Source organism: Bos indicus, chromosome 9 (assembly GCF_029378745.1).
Source record: "Bos indicus isolate NIAB-ARS_2022 breed Sahiwal x Tharparkar chromosome 9, NIAB-ARS_B.indTharparkar_mat_pri_1.0, whole genome shotgun sequence".
Classification (NCBI taxonomy): Eukaryota; Metazoa; Chordata; class Mammalia; order Artiodactyla; family Bovidae; genus Bos; species Bos indicus.
In genome coordinates, this window is record NC_091768.1 from 65,371,242 (window position 1) to 65,390,485 (window position 19,244).

The window sequence follows — 19,244 nt, forward strand, 5'->3', positions numbered from 1 at the left end:
GGCAGATTCTTTACCATTGTGCCACCTGGGAAGCTCTGAACTCATACATACTAAAATTTATAGTCTTCCCTGTGTTATGAAGACAGTAAAGAACTGATTTTCTCTACCTAGATTTCAGATCACAAGTGAGATAAAATTCTTTAAACTCTTTAATGCTGCACAATATATCAGCATAACAATATAGAATTTGATAAATTTCAGCATATAGTATAGCTAGTAAATTTCTAAGGGCAGTAAACGTCATAGTATTAACTTTTTTGATGAATTACATAAATAGAAGATAATATATTCTTTATACCATTAATATTGTCTGAAAGTAACATAAAAATTTGTGAATAATGTTCATTGGTTCCAGGAATGAGATATACTACTTGTTATCCACTTAGATGCTGGCCTAAAAGTAACATGATTCTTCAACAAATGTCAGCTATCAGCTGGATGCCTCCCTGAGGCACAGAGAACTATTATTGTTCTTCAGGCATTTGAGAGATAGTGGTAAAAAAAACACGGTAATTATTACACTAACATGCATCAAGCCTGCAAAAAGGAAATCAAACTGAAATAGCTACCTGGAGAAAGAACTGAGTACTATACACTGTCACTGAAATGGGACAATTGTGTAAAGAATAAATACACACAAATTCAGGGGGAAATTGTTCTCTTGTTATAAGACTCAGTGAGATATTGTTTTTACACATACGGAAACTTATTTTTTCATTTCACAACTTACAGCCTTTTTTCATCAGTGTGTTCTGGAAGCTTTGCACTCCAGCAGCCTTCAGAAGTGCATTTTGATAGAATTTCTGGATCTTGGTTTCTTTCTTTATTTGTTTATTTACAACTGCATCAGGTCTTGGTTGTGGCATGTGGTCTTCTCCCTAGCTTTGGTGTGCAGTCCAGAGCACGTGAGCTCCACAGCCGTGGCACGTGGGCTCTCTAGTTGCGATCCAGAGCACGTGAGCTCCACGGCTGTGGCACGTGGGCTCTCTAGTTGCGATCCAGAGCACGTGAGCTCCACGGCTGTGGCACGTGGGCTCTCTAGTTGCGATCCAGAGCACGTGAGCTCCACAGCTGCCACATGGGCTCACAGCTGCCACATGGGCTCTCTAGTTGCGGCCCATGGACTCAGTAGTTGCAGCCACACAGGTTTAGTTGCCCCTCAGCATGTGAAATCTTAGTTCCCAGAACAGGGATTGAATCCATGTCCCCTGCATTGGAAGGTGGTTTCTTAACCACTGGACCACCAGGGAAGTCCCTTGACAGTGGTTTTTGAGAAACTTTTTATTCCAAATGGTCTTGCTTGGGTTCTATCATAATATATTGGGCCAGTGTAGGTATGAGACGTATTCTTATGAAACTATTAACATGTATTGTTTGTCCTTCCTTACTTCGTCTCTAAATTCATTCTCTTCCTTATCCTGGGTCCATGACTTTGGTTCAGTACACCAAGAAATCAAACAATATGTGAGTCTCCAGCCTTAGAAGAAATATTTAGATTCACCATGACCTAGATAAAGAAACAACAATGGAAGAAAGAAGTTTTCTTACAAATCTCAACCAGCACGTCCACCATTCCTAGGTTAATATTTATTTTGGTATTAGAGAATTATTACTTTGGACCCCTTTTACAACATGAAATCCTTATTACAAACATACAATAACTTTATTTTCATTTAAACTATAAATATCCTTAAAAGTTTACTGATTGTTCAGCTTCTGTGGACTTTTTGAAATCTAAAACTCTCACATTAGGTCCTGCCCAAGGAAGAGGCATAAACATGGAAAATGCAACCATATTTACAATAACTTAGAAAATTAACACCTTGATGGCTTTTTTGATTAAAAATATACTTTAAATAGAAATTAGAGAACATTTATTTTATCTCTGATAATTTATTTCTTTACCTTAAATCTCAATCAAAACATTAAAAAAATGTAAAAAGAGTAAAGTATACTTGCACATTTCATATTTTCTTGGTACTTTCCCTCTTTTTTCAAACTTAAAAAAGACTACACTTCTAATAAAGATAATTAGAAGAATAAAGTACCAAGGAAATTAATCAAATTTGCCATCCAGCCCAGATAATTTTCATGCATGGCCTATGCATTTTTTTAATGAGGCTAAATGTATATAGTTAATGACATTCAAATTAAAATTTGATATTTGAAATAATGTTATATTCTGAGATTTCAATCTTTAAACAGTAGAGAACTTTTCAAAATTCAAAAAGAAATGAAAAAGAAAATTACCTTTTGTTCTTGAAGAGTTGCCAGAACTGAAAATGTAAAACAAATTTAGCTTAGCAGTATATTCTGGTTGTATTGTCCAAACTTTAAAATACTGTTGATCTCAGACAAAAATATATAATTCTCTTCTAATGTCAGATGCTACCTTCTTGGTAGCCTGCCCATAATGGGTATCCACTTCATTTCCAAGCCTGCCCTGCCAGACCTGCCTCCCATCCCTGTGATGACCCAGGCTCTGACTCTGCTGTGTTGGGCAGGGAGTCCTCAGACCAACCAGCTTAATCCTCCATGAGGGCAGACATCTTGGCCATTTGTCTGCCATGTTCCCAGGTGCCTGGGTTCAAACAAACTATATTTGTGATAGTGACATTTTACAAGGTCTATACAGGGTTAAAAACATGGCTGGGAGAGATCTCCCCCTTAGTAAACTGATAACCTCTTCTTAGATTTACACAAAAGGTTTGTTTTTGTTAATATGTGACTTAATTTCTTCATTTCTTGCAGTGTTCATATTACATATCTTGAAATAAAAAAACAATTTCAACTAAAATAAACTCAAATGTATTTCCTTTCAAAACAGTATCAAGAAATCAGAAACAACTTCGAAACTGTCAGAATCTCATGAGCTTTACTTTTTTTGTTTTTTAAGAAAAATAAAACATTAACACCTCTCTTCCCTGTGGGAAAAAAAGGGAGGAGAGCATAAATGCTGCATCTTTATCTATATATTAGAATTTTGCTTCTCAGAGTAAATAAACAGCCTAAATGTGTTTACAGCCAGCCCCGTACATATGAACCTTCAAGTTGCAAACTTTCAAAGATGTGAAAATGCCCTTGTATGCCAGTTGTTGTACTTGGAAAGTACTACTGTACTTTCCAAGGTTCTGTACTGTTAGATTAAAAATGTTTTCTTTATTTTGTGTGTTTATTTTTATATATAATTTGTGTGAATAGTGTTACAAACCTATTATAGTACGAATACTATACAGCTGATTGTGCTAGTTGGGTAACTAGGCTAACTTTGTTGGACTTATGAACAAATTAGGCTTATGAATGTGGTCTTGAAACAATTCATTTGTATGTAAGGGACTTACTGAATTTTTATAAGAGGAAGGAAATAAAACTGCTGAAGCTATTTTAACTTGTTACATTAACTTATGAGGAAAATATGGTTTAAAAAAAAAAACACAAAAAACAGCAACACTTATTCAGACTTCTCAAAGACATCAGCACCAGGTATTTTATTCCAAGAGCTTCCCTGGTGGCTCAGCGGTAAAGAATTCACCTGCAGTGCAGGAGATGCAGGAGATACAGGTTCAATTCCTGAGTCAGGAAGATCCCCTGGAGGAGAGCATGGCAACCCATTCCATCATTCTTGTTTGGAGAATCCAAAGGACAGAGGAGCCTGGTGGGCTATAGCCCATGGGGTTGCAAAGAGTCAGACATGACTAAAGTGACTGAGAATGCATACACCTTATTCCAAAGGTCATCACCAATTGTAATTCTCACTCTAAGGACTCTGAGGAACCCTATTATGGAGCAATAAGCAATTGGTTGAGACTTTTAAATTTACTTCAAGCCTTTTAAAATGAACAGTGGTGTAAGATGGTGGAGTAGAAGGACGTGAGCTCATATTCTTCTGGGAGAACTCCAAAACTACAAGTTGCTGCTGAATAGCTGTCGACAGGAGAATGTTGGATCCCACCAAAAATAGATACCCCATGTCCAAGGGCAAAGGAGAAGCCCCAGTAAGATGGTAGAAGGGGTAAAATCACGTTTAGAATCAAATCCCATACCTTCCAGAGACTTGATGGGCTCAAACAAAACTTGTATGCACCAGGACCCAGAGACCCCACAGAGACTGAGCCAGAACTGTGCCTGAGTGTCTTCTGCAGATGTACAGGTCAGCAGTGGCCTGCCACAGGGGCAGGGGCTCTGGGTGCAGCAGACTTGGGTATGGCATAAGCTTTCTTGGAGGAGGTCACCATTAACTCCACCATAGAGCCGCCAGAACTTACACAGGACTGCAGAAACAGACTCTTGGAGGGCACAAACAAAAGCCTGTGCACACGAGGACCCAGGAAAAGGAACAGTGACCCCACAAGAGATTGACCAAGACTTGCCCACGAGTGTCCAGGAGTCTCCAGTGGAGGCGTGGGTCAGCAGTGGCCTGCTGGAGGTTTGGGGGCACTGAGTGCAGCAGTGTCTGCATGGGGCCTTTTGAAGGAAATTGCCATTATCTTCATTACGTCCACCACAGTTTGGCCTCAGGTCAAACAACAGAGAGAATAGAGCTTCACCAATCAACAGAAAATTGGATTAAAGATTTACTGAGCATAGCCCTGCCCAACAGAACAAGACCCAGTTTCCCCCTCAGTCAGTTTCTCCCATCAGGAAGCTTCCATAAGCCTCTTATCCATCAGAGGGCAGACAGAATGAAAACCACAATCACAGAAAACTAACCAAACTTTTCACATGGACCACAGCCTTGTCCAACTCAATGAAACTATGAGCCATACTGTGTAGGGTCAGCCAAGATGGACAGGTCATGGTGGAGAGTTCTGACACAATGTGGTCCACTGGAGAAGGGAATGGCAAACCACTTCAGTATTCTTGCCTTGAGAACCCCATGAATAGCATGAAAAGGCAAAAAAATAGGACACTGAAAGATGAACTCCCCACGTTGGTAGGTGCCCAATATGCTACTGGAGATCTGTGGAGAAATAACTCCAGAAAGAATGAAGAGATGGACCCAAAGTGAAAACAACATCCAGGTAAGGATATGACTGGTGATGGAAGTAAAGTCTGATGCTGTAAAGAGCAGTATGGCATAGGAACCTGGAATTTTAGGTTCATGAATCAAGGCAAATTGGAAGTGGTCAAACAGGAGATGGCAAGCGTGAACGTCGACATTCTAGGAATCAGCAAACTAAAATGGACTGGAATGGGTGAATTTAACTCAGATGACCATATATCTACTACTGTGGGCAAGAATCCTTTAGAAGAAATGGAGTAGCCATCATAGTAAACAAAAGAGTCTGAAATGTTGTACTTGGATGCAATCTCAAAAATGACAGAATGATTTCTGTTCATTTCCAAGGCAAATCACTCAGTATCACAATAATTCAAGTCTATGCCTCAACCAGTAATGCTGAAGAAGCTAAAGTTGAATGGTTCTATGAAGACCTACAAGACCTTCTAGAACTAACACCCCCAAAATGTCCTTTTCATTATGGGAGACTGGAATGCAAAAGTAGGAAGTCAAGAGATACCTGGAGTAACAGGTTAACTTGGCCATGGAGTACAACACGAAGCAGGGTAAAGGCTAACAGAGTTTTGCCAAGAGAACACACTGGTCATAGCAAACACCCTCTTCCAACAACACAAGAGAAGACTCTACATATGGACATCACCAGATGGTCAACACCGAAATCAGATTGATTATATTCTTTGCAGCCAAAGATGGAGAAGTTCTACACAGTCAGCAAAATCAAGACCGGGAGCTGACTGTAGCTTAGACCATGAACTCCTTACTGCCAAATTCAGACTCAAATTGAAGAAAGTAGGAAAAACCACTACAACATTCAGGTATGACCTAAATCAAATCCTTTACAATTATACAGTGGAAGTGACAAACAGATTCAAGGGATTAGATCTGATAGACAGAGTGCCTGAAGAACTATGAATGGAGTTTCTGACATTGTACAGTAGGCAGTAATCAAGACCATTCCCAAGAAAAAGAAATGCAAAAAGGCAAAATAGTTGTCTGAGGAGGCCTTAAAAGTAGCTGAGAAAAGAAGAGAAGAGAAAGTCAAAGGAGAAAAGCAAATACATATCCGTTTGAATGCAGAGTTCCAAGAATAACAAGGAGAGATAAGAAAGCCTTCCTCAGTGATTAATGCAAAGAAAGAGAGGAATATAGTACAATGGGAAAGACTAGAGATCTCGTCAAGAAAATTAGAGACACCAAGGGAACATTTCATGCAAAGATGGGCACAGTAAAGGACAGAAAAGGTATGGACTAACAGAAGCAGAAGACATTACAAAGAGGTGGCAAGAATACACAGAAGAACTATACAAAAATGCTATTCATGACCCAGATAACCATGATGGTGTGATCACTCACCTAGAGCCAGATATCCTGGAATGTGAAGTCAAGTGGGCCTTAGGAAGCATAACTACAAACAAAGCTAGTGGAGGTGATGAAGTTCCAGTTGAGCTATTTCAAATCCTAAAAGATGAAGCTATGAAAGTGCTGCACTCAATATGCCAGCAAATTTGGAATACTCAGCAGTGGCCACAGGACTGGAAAAGGTCAGTTTTCATTCCAATCCCAAAGAAAGGCAATGCCAAAGAATGCTCAAACTACCAACAATTGCACTTATCTCACATGCCAGCAAAGTAATGCTCAAAATTCTCCAAGACAGGCTTCAACAGTATGTCAATTGTGAACTTCCAGATGTTCAAGCTAGTTTTAGAAAAGGCAGAAGAATCAGAGATCAAATTGCCAACATCCGTTGCTCGTCGGAAAAGCAAGAGTTCCAGAAAAACATCTATTTCTGCTTTATTGACTGTGCCAAAGCCTTTGACTGTGTGGATCACAACAAACTGTGGAAAATTCTTTAAGACATAGGAATACCAGACCACTTGACCTGCCTCCTGAGAAATCTGTATGCAGGTCAAGAAGCAACAATTAGAACTGGACATGGAACAACAGACTGGTTCCAATTCGGGAAGGAGTACGTCAAGGCTGCATACTGTCATCCTGCTTATTTAGCTTATATGCAAAGTACATTATGAGAAATGCTGGGCTGGATGAAGCACAAGCTGGAATCAAGATTGCCAGGAGAAATATCAATAACCTCAGATATGCAGATGACACTACCCTTATGGCAGAAAGCGAAGAAGAACTAAAGAGCTTCTTGATGAAATTAAAGAGGAGAGTGGAAAAAGTTGGCTTAAAGCTCAACATTCAGAAAACTAAGATCATGGCATCCGGTCCCATCACTTTATGGCATAATAGATGGGGAAACAATGGAAACAGTGACCGACTTTATTTTTTTGGGCTCCAAAATCACTGCAGATGATGGCTGCAGCCATGAAATTAAAAGTTGCTTGCTCCTTGGAAGCAAAGTTATGACCAACCTAGCAGCAAAGTTAAAAGCAGAGATGTTACTTTGCCAACAAGGGCCCATGTAGTCAAAGCTATGGTTTTTCAAGTAGTCATATATGGATGTGAGAGTTGGACTATAAAGAAAGTTGAGCACCGAAGAACTGATGCTTTTGAACTGTGGTGTTGGAGAAGACTCTTGAGAGTCCCTTGGACTGTAAAGAGATACAACCAGTCCACCCTAAAGGAAACCAGTCCTGAATATTCATTGGAAGGACTGATGCTGAAGCTGAAATTCCAATATTTTGGCCGCCTGATGAGGAGAAATGACTCACTGGAAAAGATCCTGATGTTGGGAAAGATTGAAGGTGGGAGGAGAAGGGGACGACAGAGGATGAGATGGTTTGATGGCCTCACTGACACGATGGATATGAGTTTGGGTAAGCTCTGGGAGTTGGTGATGGAAGGGAAGCCTGGCATGCTGCGGCCCATGGGGTCACAAAGCGTCAGACATGACTAAGCGACTGAACTAAACTTCTGAATTAAGACACAAAATGAAAGAATTTTCCCATTGATGTGATATTTATCTAGATTAAAGGAAGCAATTTATTCACCCTTTGCCCAGACCCTGGGAGGGTACAGAACATGTGGGATGACTCTGAGTAATTGTTGAGCTGATAGAAGAGATTCTACAGTTCTCACAGCTCTCATTGTTCTGGACATTTGGTTTTCATTGCTATCCCTGAAATTAGAGAAAGTAATAATGGATTACCACATTTATAGTGTAACTGTAATTATTCCTGATAGAGATAATGTGCTTTCCCATGCTCAGGCCAAAGGATAATCTTTCTATTATTGTACTATTCTTTCCAGTACTATACTTTCTAGTACACAAGAATGGGCCAGGGGGTCGGGGAGGGGCAGCATTACTTCCATAGAAATGACAGTCATTTTAGAAAAGTTTTAAGCTATAACTTAATTAATTAGATAATAGAATGGAACCAAGAGGCAATCAATCCAATAGTTTTAACAAGCTACTGAACACTTGTTTGTGCAAAACATTGGTATGATGCAAAATTTATTAACAGAATACCTATTGTTAACGAATTTACTATCTGGAAGGGAAATAAAAGATGCTTACTTCTTGGAAGGAAAGCTATGACAAATCTAGACAGTGTATTGAAAAGCAGAGACATCACTTCTGTTGACAAAGGTCTGTATAGTCAAAGCTATGTTTTTCCTGGTAGTCATGTACAGATGAGAGAGTTAGTCCATAAAGAAGACTGAACCCTAAAGAATCGAAGCTTTTGAACTGTGGTGACGGAGAAGACTCTTGAGAGTCCCTTGGACAGCAAAGAGATCAAACCAGTCAATATTAAAGGAAATCAATCTTCAATATTCATTAGAAGGACTGATGCTGAAGTTGAAGATCCAATACTTTGGCCACCTGAGGTGAAGAGCCAAGTCACTGGAAAAGATGCTGATGATGGGAAAGACTGAAGGCAAAAGGTGAAGGGGCCTAAGATGGTTAGATAGTATCACCAACTCAGTTCAGTTCAGTTGCTCAGTTGTGTCTGACTGTCTGCAACCCCATGAATCACAGCACGCCAGGCCTACCTGTCCATCACCAACTCCCGGAATTCAACCAAACTCATGTCCATCGAGTCAGTGATGCCCTCCAGCCATCTCATCCTCTGTCATCCCCTTCTCCTCCTGCCCCCAATCCCTCCCAGCATCAGAGTCTTTTCCAATGAGTCAACTCTTCTCATGAGGTGGCCAAAGTATTGGACTTTCAGCTTTAGCATCAGTCCTTTCAAAGAACACCCAGGACTGATCTCCTTCAGAATGGACTGGTTGGATCTCCTTGCAGTCCAAGGGACTCTCAAGAGTCTTCTCCAACACCACAGTTCAAAAGCATCAATTCTTCGGCGCTCAGCTTTCTTCACAGTCCAACTCTCACATCCATACATGACCACAGGAAAAACCATAGCCTTGACTAGACGGATCTTTGTTGGCAAAGTAATGTCTCTGATTTTGAATATGCTATCTAGGTTGGTCATAACTTTCCTTCCAAGGAGTAAGCATCTTTTAATTTCATGGCTGCAGTCACCATCTGCAGTGACTTTGGAGCCCCCTAAAATAAAGTCTGCCACTGTTTCCACTGTTTCCCATCTATTTCCACTGTTTCCCATCTATTTCCCATGAAGTGATGGGACCAGATGCCATGATCTTTATTTTCTGAATGTTGAGCTTTAAGCCAACTTTTTCACTCTCCTCTTTCACTTTCATCAAGAGGCTTTTAGTTCCTCTTCACTTTCTGCTATAAGGGTGGTGTCATCTGCATATCTGAGGTTATTGATATTTCTCCTGGCAATCTTGATTCCAGCTTGTGCTTCTTCCAGCCCAGCGTTTCTCATGATGTACTCTGCATATAAGTTAAATAAGCAGGGTGACAATATACAGCCTTGACATACTCCTTTTTCTATTCGGAACCAGTCTGTTGTTCCATGTCCAGTTCTAACTTTGCTTCCTGAGCTGCATATAGGTTTCTCAAGAAGCAGGTCAAGTGGTCTGGTATTCCCATCTCTTTCAGAATTTTCCACAGTTTATTGTGATCCACATAGTCAAAGACTTTGGCATAATCAGTAAAGCAGAAATAGATGTTTTTCTGGAACTCTCTTGCTTTTTCCATGATCCAGCGGATGTTGGCAATTTGACCTCTCGTTCCTCTGACTTTTCTAAAACCAGCTTGAACATCTGGAAGTTTTACCATCTCAGTGGACATGAATTTTGAACAAACTTGAAGAGATAATGGAGGACAGAGGAGCGTGGCATGCTACCGTCCATGGAGTGACAAAGAGTCGAAGATGACTTAGTGACTGAACAACAAGGAGAAAGAGCAAGTATTCAATAAGTAAATAAATATTTTAAAACATACTATTTCTACTAGAAATACAAGCAAAGAAAAAACATTGTTTCCAACTTGAAGTATCAGAAGGTCACTGAAGGCTTGGATGTGAGCATGAAATAAAGTTGAATTAGATGTTCTTTTCCTTATTATGAAATTTTCCCAAAGTTAAATGGATTCTTTTAATAAGGCAGTGGTGTCATAGAACTAATGCTACTCTCAATATCCTTGATTACTGAATATGGAATAATGCAGATGGTAGATTATTCAGGATTTGTCTACCTTTGAGTTTCACCATGAGAACCAATTCATTGCTCATAAAAGCTCCTGCAGAGAGCAAACAAGTGAGGGGATGGAGTTGAAATTCATTTTGGAACTTGTTAGAGGCACTGGTGAAAGGCCTGGTGGAACAATCTTTTTATATGTTTTTTTCTGTCACAGAAAACTTGTTTTCCATCAATGAGATTTATTTGGTGACTAGAAAGTGCTTCAGGTGTTTTGACTTTCAGGATAAAGGAGTTCTTCAAAGAAGGACTTGAAGAAAAAAATCAAAATTTTCCCCCACTTAAAAATTTTTTTTCCCATTTCATATCAAATATTAAGTTATAGTTTTCCTCTTAAGATTTATTACGTAACCAAAACCAAAAAAAACTAGATTAAATTTTTTAAACTAACAGAACACATCAGTATTCACACAAGTAGCAGAATCTATGTTCATGTTAAAATTCAGTTCAGTTCAGTCACTCAGTCAAGTCTAACTCTCTGTGACCTCATGCACTGAGGTACGCCAGGCCTCCCTGTCCATCACCAACTCCTGGAGTTTACTCAAACTCATGCCCATTGAGTTGGTGATGCCATCCAACCATTTCATCCTCTGTTGTCCCCTTCTCCTCCTGCCTTCAATCTTTCCCAGCATCAGGATCTTTTCCAATGGATCAGCTCTTTGCATCAGGTGGCCACAGTATTGGCATTTCAGCTTCAACATCAGTCCTTCCAATGAATATTCAGGACTGATTTCCTTTAGGATGGACTGGTTGGATCTCCTTGCAGTCCAAGGGACTCTCAAGAGTCTTCTCCAACACCACAGTTCAAAAGCATCAATTCTTCAGTGCTCAGCTTTCTTTATAGTCCAACTCTCATATCCATACATGACTACTGTAGAAACCATAGCCTTGACTAGATGGACCTTTGTTGGCAAAGTAATGTCTCTGCTTTTTAATATGCTATCTAGGTTGGTCATAACTTTTCTTTCAAGGAGTAGGCGTCTTTTAATTTCATGGCTGCAGTCACAATCTGCAGTGATTTTGGAGCCCAAAAACTAGTCTGTCACTGTTTCCACTGTTTCTCCATCTATTTGTCATCAAGTGATGGGATTGGATGCCACGATCTTCGTTTTCTGAATGTTGAGCTTTAAGCCAGCTTTTTCACTCTCCTCTTTCACTTTCATCATGAGGCTCTTTAGTTCTTCTTCACTTTCTGTCATAAGGGTGGTGTCATCTGCATATCTGAGGTTATTGACACTTCTCCCGGCAATCTTGACTCCAGCTTGTGCTTCATCCAGCTCATCATTTCTCATGATGTACTCTGAATATAAGTTAAATAAGCAGGGTGACAATATACAGCCTTGACATACTTCTTTTCCTATTTGGAACCAGTCTGTTGTTCCACGTCCAGTTCTAACTGTTGCTTCCTGACCTGCATACAGATTTCTCAAGAGGCAGATCAGGTGGTCTGGTATTCCCATCTCTTTCAGAATTTTCCACATTTTATTGTGATCCACACAGTCAAAGGCATTGGCATAGTCAATAAAGCAGAAATAGATGTTTTTCTGGAACTCTCTTGTTTTTTTGATTATCCAGCAGATGTTGGCAATTTGATCTCTGTTTCCTCTGCCTTTTCTAAAACCAGCTTGAACATCTGAAAGTTCACAGTTCATGTATTGTTGAAGCCTGGCTTGGAGAGTTTTGAGCATTACTTTGCTAGCATCTGAGATGAGTGCAATTGTGCCATAGTTAGAGCATTCTTTGGCATTGCCTTTCTTTGGGATTGGAATGAAAACAGACCTTTTCCAATCCTGTGGCCACTGGTGAGTTTTTCAAATTTGTTGGCATATTGAGTGTAGCACTTTCTCACCTCCACTTACTTTGTTTGTAGTGATGCTTCCTAAGGCCCACTTGACTTCACATTCCACGATGTCTGGCTCTAGGTGAGTGATCACACCACAGTGATCATCTTGGTCATGAAGACCTTTTTTGTACAGTTCTTCTATGTACTCTTACCACCTCTTCCTAATATCTTCTGCTTCTGTTAGGTCCATACCATTTCTGTCCTTTATCAAGCCCATCTTTGCATGAAATGTTCCCTTGGTATCTCTAATTTTCTTGAAGAGATCTCTAGTCTTTCCCATTCTTTGTTTCCCTATATTTCTTTGCACTGATCACTGAGGAAGGCTTTCTTATCTCTCCTTGCTATTCTTTGGAACTCTGAATGTTAAATGAAGAACTCTAAATTTAATAAAGAATCAAGCAAATATGAACAACAAAAAAAATCTTAAAAAAAACTTTTTTAAATAGAAAGAATTGCTTTAAATCAATTACTTTTATCAAGAAAGGAGCATGAATTAAAATAATAAAATCTGTGAAAACTTCTGATGTTCCAGATTCTAGTCTGCTTCCCTGAAACACCACACACCAATAATCATTGAATGCAAATGAATGATTTCAGGTAGAAGCAGTATGGAGGTTTCCAGAATTGAACCACTGGAAGACGACTGATGAAACCCAGTAAGATAGAACTGACTCAAAAAAGAGGACAGAAATGAGGGAAGGAACAATTACATGGACATCACTGAAGTCTAAATTCTGGCTATTAAAACTCTAATCCATAAAAATTTATTACTCTGTGAGTCACAGACTTCTGTTTTTATTACTTATTAGGCTTTTTAATAGTTGCTAGGCCTCTGGGACTCCAAAAGACAAAGAAAAATATCTTTTATACACTATATTGGAAAACCAGAAGCAATACTGTATGCTTAGTCGCTCAGTCATGTCCAACTCTTTGTGACCCCATGGACTGTAGCCTGCTAGGCTCCTCTGCCCACAGGGATTTTCCAGGCAAGAATACTGGAGTGGGTTGCCATGGCCTCTTGGATCTTCCCAACTCAGGGATCATGCCCAGATCTCCTGCATTGCAGGCTGATTCTTTACCATCTGAGCCACCAGGGAAGCCCAAACCAATAATAATAATAGATATTAAATCACTGTGATAATAATAGATAATAAATCATTGTTTACCACCTACACCATAAGGTGTGCTTCATTAAAAACAACAGGGTGCTAACATACATTGAGCATTATGACAATCACTGATGAACGTTTTTACACGCTTTAACTCAGGTATTTCTCACAACACTATGGTGTAGACTATGTGTACATGCACACTGTTGTACAACCATTAGAGCTTTTTTCAAATCCTGAAAAATTGAAATCCCATTACCCATTCAATAATCCACAGCCCCACCGTTTTACATTCTGTCAGCATGCATCCGTCTATGCTAGATACCTCACAGACGTGGATTCACAGTTTTTGTCTTTTTGTGATTCATTTCATATGTCACAGAATTTTTGGAAACATACAAAACTATGCTCGTGCAAAAATGTTAATGATCATTTTATAAGGAGGCTTTTTATTAAGACTACTCACCAAAAAGAGCAATGACAACTGATAACTTGTGTTTTTATAACATCAATGAAAATTATTTTAACTTACTGATTTTTTTTGTATTTCTAATAATTTGCCTAGGGAAATAAAGGTTTTAAATTAACAAATGCTACCTATGACAGACAAAATACATATCGATAATAGATACTTAAAATAAAATTTACTATCAATAAGATATTTGATACATTGTGCATTGTTAGTGTGAAGTGAAAATATCTCCTGCATATCAATAAACAAGAAATGTCACAGCCATTAGCGATTTCTGGCCTCCAAACGTGAATGAGGGCTCCCACAGCTGCAATCCCGAGGATGCTGCCACCCTGCATGGTGATTGCTGAAGAGCTGGGGGAATGGAAGAAGCAAGGTGAGCAAGGAAGCAGGATTGGCCCCAGAGAGCTAAGGTGTGTAAGAAAGGAATGGATTCAGTGAGCCCAGAGGCTTGCGTCTTCCCATACACAGAATGCTAAATTCCTTAACTTGATACCTGGTCTTTGACATTCAGACTGCCTGCTCTTTTTGTTGCAAACTTAGTTTGAAATGCAAAGTTCATGAGACAGACTTTACTTTGTTTTATGAAGTAGATGCTATGTGTACTAACAAATGTACTTCTAAACATGTCTAAGCTTTAATTTTATTTTCTTCCTTTTTCATAAGTGAGATACTTGTTTGCTGAAATTAAACACTGTATATTCCCAAGACAAGGAATCATCAACAGTTGCATTTAAAATGTTATTCTTAAACTAAAACTTGAGAGCACCAGAAGCAAATAAGAGCCTCATGCTCTTATCACCTATCAGATAATTTTATTGTTAAGAATTATTTTTCTTTCTGTACAAAAGTAGATAGTGGTTTTTCTTTTGTAAAAACTCTTCTAAGAATGTTACAGTCCAGATTTCAAACAAGTTTTTTTTCAGCCATATTTTGTTCAACATTGTTCTTTCATGACCTCTGATGGTGAAAATGTAAACTGACATTAAAATACCAACAGAAATAATGCCACAAATTCCATTTATCTTGTTAGTGAAGCTCCTTTCCCTTCTTTTCATATTTATTTACCTTGAAAATGTAATGGTATCAATTATTCAATAATCTAGAAAGTGTTGCACAAGTTCATATAGCTTCAAAGCATAAGAAACTCCTCTTATTCAGTCTATAAATCTCTAAATGTATGTGTGTATTTTGTAAAGCAGAGCGAACATTTTAATGGTGCAACAACTTACTACTGTGACAACTAGCTGTGAAATGGAAATGCAATAAAGTTTGGATAAGCTGAAACAATTACTTTAATTTTCAAAGCCATCACTCTTCCTAAATCTGTCTATACATGAATAAGGCAGCAGGATTGCATATTAACACCTGAATTATTTGGATTTGTTTATTTATTACTTCAATTTAGTTAATAAGATTACTGTCTCAACCTGAGTTACTCCTGAAAAGGTACTTTATCTGGGAATATGACCACAGAGGGCTTCCCTGGCGGGGCTAGTGAGAAAGTACCAGCCTGCCAATGCAGGAGACTAAAAGACATGGGTTTGATCCCTGGCTTGGGCAGATTCCCTGAAAGGAGGCATGGCAAACCACTTTATTTTTTATTTTTTAATATAAATTTATTTATTTTAATTGAAGGCTAATTACTTTACAATATTGTATTGGTTTTGCCATACATCAACATGAATCCACCACGGGTGTACATGTGTTCCCCATCCTGAATCCCCCTCCCACCTCCCTCCTGATACCATCCTTCTGGGTCATCCCAGTGCACCAGCCCCGATCATCCTGTATCATGCATTGAACCTGGACTGGCAATTCATTTCACATATGATATTATACATGTTTCAGTGCCATTCTCCCAAATTATCCCACCCTTGCCCTCCCCCACAGAGTCCAAAAGACTATTCTATACATCTGTGTCTCTTTTGCTGTCTTGCATACAGGATTATCATTACCATCTTTCTAACTTCCATATATATGTGTTAGTATACTGTATTGGTGTTTTTCTTTCTGGCTTTCTTCACTCTGTATAATAGGCTCCAGTTTCACCCACCTCATTAGAACTGATTCAAATGCATTCTTTTTAATGGCTGAGTAATATTCTATTGTGTATATGTACCACAGCTTTCTTATCCATTCATCTGCTGATGGACATCTAGGTTGCTTCCATGTCCTGGCTATTATAAACAGTGCTGCGATGAACATTGGGGTACACGTGTCTCTTTCAATTCTGGTGTCCTCGGTGTGTATGCCCAGCAGTGGGATTGCTGGGTCGTATGGCAGTTCTATTTCAAGGTTTTTAAGGAATCTCCATACTGTTTTCCATAGTGGCTGTAGTAGTTTGCATTCCCACCAACAGTGTAAGAGGGTTCCCTTTTCTCCACACCCTCTCCAGCATTTATTGCTTGTAGGCTTTTGGAAAGCAGCCATTCTGACTGGCGTGAAATGGTACCTCATTGTGGTTTTGATATGCATTTCTGGGCAACCCACTTTAGTATTCTTGCCTGGAGAATCCCATGTACAGAGGACCCTGGCAGGCTACAGTCCATGGGGTCACAAAGAGTTGGGACACAACTAAAGCAACTTACATGCATGTACATGATCCCAGAGCCCAGGAATAATGAATTAGGGAGTAAAAACAGGCAGGAAGGAAGAGCTGAAAAAAGGATGCATTATCGAAATGACTATGGCCAACCTATGCTGGATTCCACAGGCCTTCTAAAAGACTGCAATGAAACCCATGAAATAAACAGAAGGGGGATTTCCTGGATGCCTTGTGGTTAGGACTCTGCACTTCCACTGCCAGGGGCTGGGTTTGATCTCTTAGGGAAACTAATCCTGCATGCCTCGTGGCTCAGCTGGGAAAAAAAAAATAGAGAATGATTTTCCAATGGGCTTTCATCTCTCATAGGGCTTCCCTGGTGGCTCAGATGGTAAAGAATCTGCCTGCAATGCAGGAGACCTGGGTTCGATCCCTGGGTCGGGAAGAACCCCTGGAGAAGGGAATGGCAATCCACTGCAGTAGTCTTGCATGGAGAATTCCATGGACAGAGAAGAGCCTGTCAGGCTACAGCCCATGGAGTTGCAAAGGGTTGGACATGACTGAGCAACTAACACTTTCACACTTTCATCCCTCATAGGTTTAGTGGCCCTTAGACTGTGATTACCACATACCACTTGTATGTTGCACATATGTGGTAGTTCAGTGGGCATTCCACACCCATACTTCTTGCCAGAAAATGTTCAGGAAAGGAAGCAAGAGGCTCACACCTTGGCCAGAGGTGAGGCACTTTCCAGTGGCACCTTCATGAAGCTGGTCAAAGTCAATGAGAACTGGTTGTAGAAACAGTGACTTCAGTAGAATGCAGGGCCAAGTGAATTTTAGGTGATATACAAAGTCGTCTCTGATGCACTAGGACCTTTGCAACACACAGATTCACTTTTTCTCTCTATTAACTCCAAATCTGTCACCAAGTCTCCTGCCAGAGGCTAGCCAGCCACGATTTCTGCAAGAGGGTTTGTGGAACTAGCTACAGTCCCTGCTGCCACAGTTGGTTCTCAAAGCTTGATAGTCATTATCTCTCTTCTCTACCACTGATTCTAAATTTCTCTCACTATGGCCAGTATCTCAGCTGACCTAAGGTTGTTTGCCTGGAGTGATCCAGACCTTCTTCCTCTAGGTTTGATTTGCTTTGCCTTCATCAGGGCTTCCCTGGGGGCTCAGATGGTAAAGAATCTGCCTGAAATGCAGGAGACCAGGTTTCGATCCCTGGGTGGGGAAGTCCCTCTGGAGAAGGGAATGGCAATCCATTCCAGTATTCTTGCCTGAAGAATTCCATGTATAGAGAAGCCTGGCAGGCTACATTCCATAGGGTCACAAAGAATAAGACACAACTGAGCAACTAACACTTTCACTTCACTTTCACTTTTCCTCAGGGCATAGTTGCTGTAAGTGCAATTCATCATGATCACCTATCACAAAACATGAGGAGATGCATTAGTCAAGCTGTTGGATATTTTTCCCTGCCTCCATCATATGGCAGTGATTCAAACTCTTTGTGTTAATAAGGGTAGATTACCCTTGCAAATAGGCTTCCCAGGTGGCACTAGTGGTAAAGAATCTGCCTGCTAATGTAGGAGATGCAAGAGATGCAAGAGATGCGGGTTTGATCCCTGGGTTGGGAAGATCCCCTGGAGAAGGAAATGGCAATCCATTAGAGTATTCTTGCCTGGAGAATCCCATGGACAGAGGAACCTCGCGGGCCACAGTCCATGAGGTCACAAAGAGTCAGACACAACTGAGTGACTGAGCACATAGTCTTACAAATGTACTAACATATTAATTATCTTTTGTTTTATGATCCATGAGCGAGGAGCCAAATTACTCAAATGAGGAGCCCAGAGTGATCAGGTGATAATTTCTGTGGAACTCTTTTACTTTGACCTCTGGTGGCCCTGATAAATGGCCATAAGGCCCTTTGTGGAAGTGTAGTGAGAATGCTTATAACCAATCCGATTACATTACACATACTTCCTCAAGGGCACTCACCTTCCCTTTGAACCCTTGGTAACTAGATCTATTGAAATTAAATAAATCCAGAAATAGGGTGAAGGATCTGGATTTTCCATTGTGATAGCTGACGTTAGTATTCTGTTCACAAGATCTCTTTCTTTGTTACACACTCACACACACACACGCACAAACATATACACACATATCAAGTAATCACTCAATCAGCTCTCCACTTAATCTCATCCCTCAAAACACCATGATTTATTGGTTATCGGCACAGATTTCTGCAGGTCAAGGCAACCTCGTTGGTCTGGCAGAATTCTGCCCATTTCAGTAATTACAGCCGTCTTGCCTTTGACAATTTTGTATTGCTACTGCCACTTAAAAATCTCATAACCCCGCTGACACTGGGGAAACTAGTTCCATAGCAGCATCTCCTGTTAAAAACTCTGACCTGTGGAGGACAGAAATCACCAAGTCCTTTTTACACCAATGAATTTCTTCTTGCCTTACTGAAGGGAATGTCCTATGAGTCCTCCTAAGGAGCAAAGTCAGGTGCTAGGCTCCAGATATCACATAACAAAACTACTGTAACATTCGCATCTCTGTGAGCCTCCCGACATCTTCAATAATACTCCGCCAAAGCAATTTCAGCATCTCTACTTCATCTGCATATTGGCTATTAGCACATTCAGGCTTCAGGGAAACATCCTAGCAGCAAATGACCAGCCCCAGGTGTTCTCACTTGCACGGTG

At 40.0% G+C, this 19,244-nt stretch overlaps 1 long non-coding RNA gene across 1 annotated transcript in view; it reads right to left on the reverse strand.

Annotated features, from left to right (window-relative positions):
* LOC109563931 (uncharacterized) overlaps positions 1–19,244 on the reverse strand; it is a 33,452-nt gene that overhangs the window by 10,358 nt on the left and 3,850 nt on the right. The window contains exons 2-3 of the long non-coding RNA XR_002181428.2: positions 2,251–2,276; positions 731–1,507 (exon numbers count right to left, since the gene is read on the reverse strand). This is a non-coding gene — a long non-coding RNA (uncharacterized lncRNA). The remainder of the gene's footprint in view (positions 1–730; positions 1,508–2,250; positions 2,277–19,244) is intronic.